General features: G+C 38.5%; 1 pseudogene; it reads left to right on the top strand.

The window, feature by feature from the left end:
* Positions 1-5,784: 5,784 nt before the first annotated feature.
* On the top strand, positions 5,785-6,389 carry Rps8-ps5 (ribosomal protein S8, pseudogene 5; annotated as a pseudogene).
* Positions 6,390-8,468: the final 2,079 nt, after the last annotated feature.

Here is an 8,468-nt window from a genome sequence, read left to right on the forward strand (position 1 = left end):
AACAGTCAGAAGAATTGTTGACTATCATTTACACAAATAAATATTTTGAAATTATAGCTCTGCTAATTGTCATGACTTTGCCACAGAACATTGTGCATGTGCCACTGTGTTACTCTACATGCCATGAATATGGACAATTATCATTATAAGTATCTTGAGACCCAGTCACATTATACAGCTCTATTCAGTCTGGCTCTGCCTGAATAAGCTGGCCTTGGAGTCTGAGTCTATCTGCTCTGCCTCCTGGATACTGGAATTAATGGCATGTGAGTATGTCATACTTAAAAATGTTACCATGTACTTTATAAACACGTGACATGTAAATAAACTATAACAACATATAATATAACAACATGTAAATAAAATATAAAGGGATAGAAATGCTACTAAGCCAATAAAAAGTAATTCCAAAGACTGGTGTTAGTAATTCTGAAAAGCTTGGTCTTCTTCCACAAAGAAGTTAATAACTAAAACATATATTTTTAATCTATTTACCCATATCATAATATGTACTAATATAATACTTCCATTTTAAATGGATTGGTGTGGGTTAATTGTTATTTTGAACCGAATTGGAAAAAAGAACTTGGAAAATCTTCCTAGAAATTTTATTTTAAATCAAATTTTTGAAGCCAACAAAATCTAGGGTTTTTTTTCCTCACTAGATGACTGAAGTCATTGTGTAGAATCCAATCATCGGGTATAATCTGCTATGATTTTCACTTTCATGATTTCAGTTTTATTTGCTTGGTTCTGAGGTGTCTCACTGGATAGTATTCACGAGTGCTGCCCAGTCAGGAAGGGATTTCCCTTTATGTGTGGTGCTGGGTCATAGGAAATCAAATTAAATGTATGGATTAGGAAAAAGGTATTGTCCCTGGTTTCTAGAGAAATTGGAGATGCTGGTGGGAAATTGAAAGCAAAGCTACAGAGAATTCAGCCAATAGACAATGAAAGAGAGGGAGAGAGGAAGGGATGGGGCAGCCTTTACTGAGGCTGTTATGCTCTAAGTTCCCAAGGGGCCCAGGTCTGACTTAAGAAAACACTGTAAACTAGGGAGGAAATTACATGGCTGACTTCTACTTTTGGGTTATCATACAATCTCATAATAGGCTATAAGAAATGCTGGTTTGGGAATTATTGATCACCAGAAAATAGTCACCCATGTCAGTTACAAAGTAGAAGAGGAAATAGGAGTCCATTTCAAACATAATACTGAGAAAGTAAATGCTAAACTGAGTTTCTGTATGACTCTAGGTATTAATCTTGTTTACCTCTTGTTTTATTTTAGAGTGCATCTCTCTCTCTCTCTCTGTGTGTGTGTGTGTGTGTGTGTGTGTGTGTGTGTGCGTGTGTGTGTGTGTGTGCGTGTGTGTGTATGTGTGTGTGTGTGTGAGGGAGCATGCATAGAGGTCGAAGAATAACTTGTAAGAGTTGGTTGTCTCCTTCCAACACATGTGTCCAGGATTATCCTCCAGGTCCTTAGGTTCAGTGACAAATGTCCTTACTTACAGTGTCATCTTTCTGGTCCATGCATCTTCATAGTCATGCCATGTATGTATGATAATGCATTTGAAAGGGAGATAAGAAGGCTCCAAAAAAATTAAATAAGTAAAATTTTGACCATGGAAATGTCTTAACATTTAAATTTTGAACTTGACAAACTATTCTGCCTAGAACCCTGAAATGGTAGTACTTCAATATATAGGAAGTTCATTTAGTATATAGTCTAATATAGTAAGTTGTTTATTAGGTGAACTGAAGCATTGGGGAATATCATAGAATATTGTTATTGCTTCTACTTTCCACATCTGAGGCCAGACTTTTTAACCAAAAATGGAAAATAGTATCACTTTTTTTTGAGTTCATAATACTCAGCAAAAAGTATTTCTCCTCAAGTTTACTTTTATAATTAATGTGCTTTGAAAAAGAGAGGGTATTGGCTACAATTTCTAGAAGGTTCTTGGGAATGAACAGTTTTACAGTACTGGAAACAATATGACCTTCTGTCATGAATAGGTTTTGTCTTACTTTAAATTTTCATCGGTGCCATAAAGCACTGTTTTTGCAAAGACTGAGCATGGAAAATTCATCTTAAAAAGGCTACTTTTCTAAACTGTCAGCAGTTAAGAAACTCAGATCTTTGTACCAGTGTGCCACATTTTCCAGAGCAATCCGTTCACTGGCGTACTTCAGATTTTGTCTTGTTACTAGGCCCATTATGTTTGTAAAGTTAGCTTTACAGACAATCCATTTAATATTTTTATCTTGGTGGCTTGCATTCTGTAATAACTCACATAGATTCTGAGAGTCTAAGTGGGATAATGTCTTACATACTGACCACCTATTTCTTTCTAAAGATAGCTCCTTCATTAAATTTTCAGAATAAGAGTACCAGCCTTAAAAACCCGTTTTATTTGTTATCATCCATTGGATAACAAGGAAAGATGTGTGTGTGTGTGTGTGTGTGTGTGTGTGTGTGTGTGTGTGCATGTAAACATACACACAAACATATATGTGAAAAATTAGAAGAAATGTACATTTAATTAAGGAGAAGCCACAAACTGTTCCTTAAAATGTCAAAACCATATTATATTTGCAAAAAAATAATTACTGACCTGTCTATAGATGATAGAAATTAACGAGTTTCTTTGCTAAACAGCTGAGTAAGGCTGCATACAAACTGGGATTTTAGCATGTGGCTATAAAGCTTAGGCTTCTTCGGTTTTGTCAAAGTATGGTTTCAACAGAACACTAAAGTTCAGGTGTACACTTAGTTTCAGCTAGGAGTTGGCAACCCGTCCCGTCCCATCATATAGATGGCATGGTTTGAGTGTTCTCCTCGAAAGTCTGTGCGCTCCGAGATTGGTCCCATGTGTGGTGATGCTGAGAAGGGTACGTGTCTTTAAGAGACAGTGCCTTATGGGAAGCAATTAGGTCACGCCTTCATGATCCTCCTGAGTGAATTAACTCTGCCATAGCGGAATAGATTCGACTCACAGCCCGGAATATTTTTTCAGGAAAGTAAATTGGTAGAAAGCAAAACTACACCACATGCTTGGTCTGTACCACATGTGGCTGCTCACTTTTTTTGCTTCCTCAGCTTAATTGAGATCCAAGGGACCCCTCAACTTCATTAATGCCCTAAATCAAGTAAGGAGAGTGGTGTGAGGGCTGTAGCTTACGCCATAGCATTCCAACACTGTCTCTCACTCTTATCTTTGATAACAGGCAGAGAGAATGTAGTTCAATGGTTATCACCCAAATAATTATATGAATCATGTATGCAATCGACAGTGTAACTGTAGACATATGATTGGTAGCAATGTGTGGCTTGTTAGTAATATCATTGAGAGTAGCGACATTACTGGTGTTGCCTACCATATTTACAATGCTCTGTTGCAGGATATTTGTGCAAGCCAGTAAAGAGTAATTTAAGCTATGCATTAGGCAAATACACTAAAAATAAATTTTCACCATCTAGTTAGGATTTAGTGCTTGTTCTCATAATCATACCTTATGATTTAATTAGTTCCATTATGAGTGAGTGGATGTGTAATAACGTAAAAATCATCCACATTCCCCATTCAAGTCTCCACTTGCTGCGTGACTGTTAATAATCATGGCCTCTTAAGTGAGATGAAATGTTATATTCCCTTACAGTTTACAATTTTAAAAATTTATCTTACTGAACTCCTCTAAGATAACAGCATACAGCCAAAACATTAAATCAAACTCTAAATTATGAAACATTTGTGAAATAACAAATCTGCATTCCCCTTCCGCCCCTTGCTTCATTATTTCAAGTCATGGCGTCATAATCCCTCTGTAAACTAGAATATACTGTGAAACCCAGCTATCTGTTTATGGACGAGTCGCATTATCATTTAGCCACAATTAGAAGCAGAATAAATTGTAGCTGCTTTGGTTTCCGTTAGTTCATGAAGATGTACTTGAATGTCAAAATACATTCATAGAGAACGGAAAAAATAGCATAAGTAATTTAATTGAGCTGGGTTTTCACATTTCACTAATGGGGGTAATCTTGGTTCCACTGACAGCATAAGTCATTCTTGTGCTTTGGGAAACCACTGGAAAACTTATTTTGTCCTGTATACACCACAGTAATATGAATCTTCCTAAGAACCTGCCTCCTATGAGCTAACTCTCTTTGCAAACTTTTTTTCCTGGTAAATTTCAAAATGCAAATTACCGTAGTTTAAAAAGATTAATTTGTTTGGCGTAGAATTTTCTTGCTTCGGTCTGTGGTATATAACTCTAGTTCTCCAGTATCTGGGAACACATGTAGTCGCCCATTTTCCTAATTTCTTTTTCAGAGGAATGACGCATAGAGTCTTTGGTTTAGAACTAAAGAAATGAAAAAAGAAATCTGGCTTCAGTTTACTTTTTAAAGCATCCCGAGCAGTGATGGAAAGATGGGCAACATGGACTCCACAACCATCTTGTTTGTCTCAAAATCAGGCTCTGAAATTGATTCAGGGGAAGTTGCTTGCTCTGACTGAACCTTAGTGACCTTAGTAGAGATTATTTTATACATGTGTATCTTGGATAATCCATCAGAATCGCTTGCTTCCAATGTCTTTCTCTTAACATTAACATTTGAAAGCTGACATGGTATGCTTTCCACGTATAAAGAGGTCTACTCCCAGGATCTCAAACTGCTCGGTCTACTGTAAGATGTTATTCTTCTTTAGAATACCATTCTCACCAAATAACACCGATTAAGGTCATACGTAGGCGCACGAAAACTCTGACCAGTTTTACCCATTTGCATCATGAGAAACTTTCAGTTTCCAGGGTTGAACATAAGAAATGCTGGATCCAGAGCATTAAATTGCAATGCATTAAACCTTTAGAATGAAACCAACCAGCGCTTATTACACTTTGTTGCCATACTTTACTGTCTCTGGACTCTTATGCAAGAATAGGAGGAAGGGTTGCAGCTCCTAAGGGGATAGGAAGTCCACAGGAAGACCAAGAGAATCAACTAACCTGGACCCTTGGGGCTCTCCGAGACTGAACCACCAACCAAAGAGCATATATATATATATATATATATATATATATATATATATATATATATATATACATACATACATACATACATACATACAGGCTGGACCTAGGCCTTTGCATGCCTATGTAACAGATGTGCAGCTTGGTTTTTGTGTGGGTTCTAAATAACTGGAGTGGGGGCTATCCCAAATGCTGTTGCCTGCTTGTGAGGTATGCTCTTCTAGTTGAACTGTTTGGTCTGGCCTCAGTGGAAGAAGTACTTAGAATTAAAGTGCCAGGATGGGGAATAAGCAGGGGGTAGAGGTCTCCTTACCTGCTCAAAGGAGAAGGGGAGGAGGAATGGGGGAAGGATTGTGGGAGGAGTTGATCTGGAAGGAGGCAGTGAGTGGGATGTAAAATAAATGAGTAAAAAACAAACAATCTACCACTCGCTATCCTCTAATTACACAAGAATATTTTTTATACTGAATCTCTGGCATTTTTAGACCCTCTTACTTATGTTCTAAAATGTGTTTCACAAAATTTTAAGGCCAGTATTCATTTGATTTGCAGAGGCTCACCTACCTCCTGCTGCAAAATCTCCCTGACCACCCAGTATTGTATGAGCACACCATATTGGTAAAGTGGTCTATACACTTTGGTTGCAAGAGTTAGAAAAACCAAGCAGAGCCAAGCAGGACCATTTCTGCTGGGTAGTTTCTTAGTGCTAGAAAGTGCTATGTGGCTCTTTCCAGCCACCGCCAAGCGATGGGCATCTCTCTGGACAGCTGACACAAGACCAGGGCTAAGAAAAAACCCTACCCCAAGAAGCAGAAGTATGACCTGGGACGGCAAGCTGCCAACACTAAGATTGGCCCTCGCAGCACACACAGAGTTTGAGGAGGCAATAAGAAGTACCGTGCCTTGAGATTGGATGTGGGGAACTTTGCCTGGGGTTCTGGGTGCTGTCCTAGAGAAACAAGGCTCATTGAAGTTGTCTACTATACATCCAATAACAAGTTTGTTTACACCAAGACCCTGGGGAAGAACTGCACTGTGCTTATTGACAGGACAATGTACCAACAGTGGTACAGTCCCACTAGGCACTGCCGCTGGGCCACAGGAAGGGGGCCAGGCTGACTCCTGAGGAGGAAGAGATTTGAAACAAAAACCGGTCGAAGAAAATTCCAAAGAAATAGGTCGAAAGGAAAAAGAATGCCAAAATCAGTATTCTTCTGGAGGAGCCATTCCACAGGGCAAGTTTCTCACCTGTATTGCCTCAAGAGCAGTGTGGCAGAGCAGATGGCTGTGTGCTTCAAGGCAAGGAACTGGAGTTCTATCTGCAGAAGATCAAAGCCCAAAAAGGCAAATAAAACAACATTCATTGCTCATGTAATAAAGGTGTGTGCTGTTCTGTTAAAAAAATTACTATGTGAGTTTCTTGAGGGGAGAGCAGACATCAACAGTCTTGCTCAGCTATAAACTTTATATTACCAGCCTATCAGGCAAAACACGCCTACTGTTGGAACAGAGGCATGACTTTTATGGCCATAACCAATTTTCTTCTGCTTACAGGTAGACCCACAAGAGGAATTCATACCTGGTACTTTAAATTTGGTCAAAGCCCTTGAGTGGGAGGTCACAGAACCTAGGAGGGAATGATTTACTTGGTAAATGTCCATGATGTCGAGCTGCATTCTAAATTTGTATCCATAGAACCGTAGATTGTGGGCGTTCAACTTTGCAACAGAATCTTCTCTTCGTAGTGGGCAATGGTGAATGTAGAGAGGCTCTTCAACCATTAGAGCTCTGAGATCAAGTGGTTGTTGAATGCTCAGCCCTAGAGTGGAGCATCAATACCGCTACTCAGAAGATCAGAGAACACGGTGCAAGAGTGAATGAAAGAATGTTAGAGCTAGCGGGTCCATCCTGTTACAACCGGATATGCCACGGATGTTACATCAAATAACTCTCAGGACTTTCTGCACACAACTGTATCCACTGGTGTTCTATCATGGGTAAGAGAGAGGTTCATCAGCCTCAGCTCTGGTGTGAGTAACTATAGGCAATTAAAGGGTACAGAGGGAGGGAGAGAAACATTAACCAGTGGTATAAACACAGATACAGGGACTCAAGCAGATAACTTCACCCATACCATGTAGGCAACGCTAATAAAGGGTGATGCGTCACACGCTACACACATCACAAGAATGAAAGCAGCAGGATGGCTTTGAAAAAAAACAGATTTTGTGGGAGGGAAAAGATGTAGATGATAGAATAAATAGAATAAGATCAGAGAATATTGCAAATGCGTGTGAAATTGTAAAAATACTAAATATAGGAGTAAAAGCACAAATTCTGAAAATTCCCATATAATAATATTCTCTTTTCCAAATTCAAAATATATATTGACTAAAATATATCAGTTAAATAAGCGTATAAATGTGATTTGGTTATGTCAGCTTAAACCTGAAAATGCCCACGTCTGGCTTTTAGCTACTGAAACTCAAGTAGCATGTGCTGTCTCTTAAAACTCCTCTTTTAGTGGCATGTTTCCTTCATCAAGGCCACACTTCTGCAACCTTCCCAAGCAACACCATCAACTAGGACCTGAGCGTTCAAATGTCTGAGAATATGGGGCACATTCCTCATCCAAGTAACTCTGGCTCCATTATCTGATTACTACATAATAATCATATTTCCCAATCTGAATAACACAAATGAGAGAAACAGAAATTAATGGGCAGTGAAGACTTGCTCTAAGTCAAACAATCAATCAGTTGAAATATAAGCCACCAGATTACACAGCGAATGCACAACTCAGGTAGTAATAGCAAAAGAAATAAGCAGCAATTATACCATGTATGCAATTTTCTAATTGTTATGTATTATTACTATGGCATTGCTAAAACAATCTTAATTATTTTCTCTTCATATTTAGTGTGGACCACAGATGCAGGAGATGTGCTGCCAGTATATCCATTGTGACTGGAGTCCACTGATCGCTGCAGTCTGTCTGGTTTTCATTCTGCGATGTTTTTTATTTGCAGAAAAATAGAAAAAAGCAAAAGAGCTCCGGTCGAGAACAAAGCTCAGTTAACCTTTACCTGAAACTCACCCGTTATTTTCCTTTGTGAGTGTTCGTTTCTGTTTAAACTGATCCCCTCCTCCCACTGTAGCTGCTTCTTTCTACGCACTAGATTTGTGTTTGCCTTATTCTCGTTTTTCCAGAACCGTGATATGCATCATTAAGTTATTTATTGAGATCTTTCTGATTCTGTAATCACATGGCATAATATATATGAAATTGAAAAAATTCAGCAGGAAAAATTCTGACAGGAAAGAGTAATAGAATGCTATGAGAAAAGGATCATAATATACATGTATCAAACAGTAGAATGAAAAGTCAGTGTTTGGTGTGCAGCTAATAATATATCAGTGAAAAAAATCAT

This window comes from Rattus norvegicus, chromosome 9 (genome assembly GCF_036323735.1).
Source record: "Rattus norvegicus strain BN/NHsdMcwi chromosome 9, GRCr8, whole genome shotgun sequence".
NCBI classification, from domain to species: domain Eukaryota; kingdom Metazoa; phylum Chordata; class Mammalia; order Rodentia; family Muridae; genus Rattus; species Rattus norvegicus.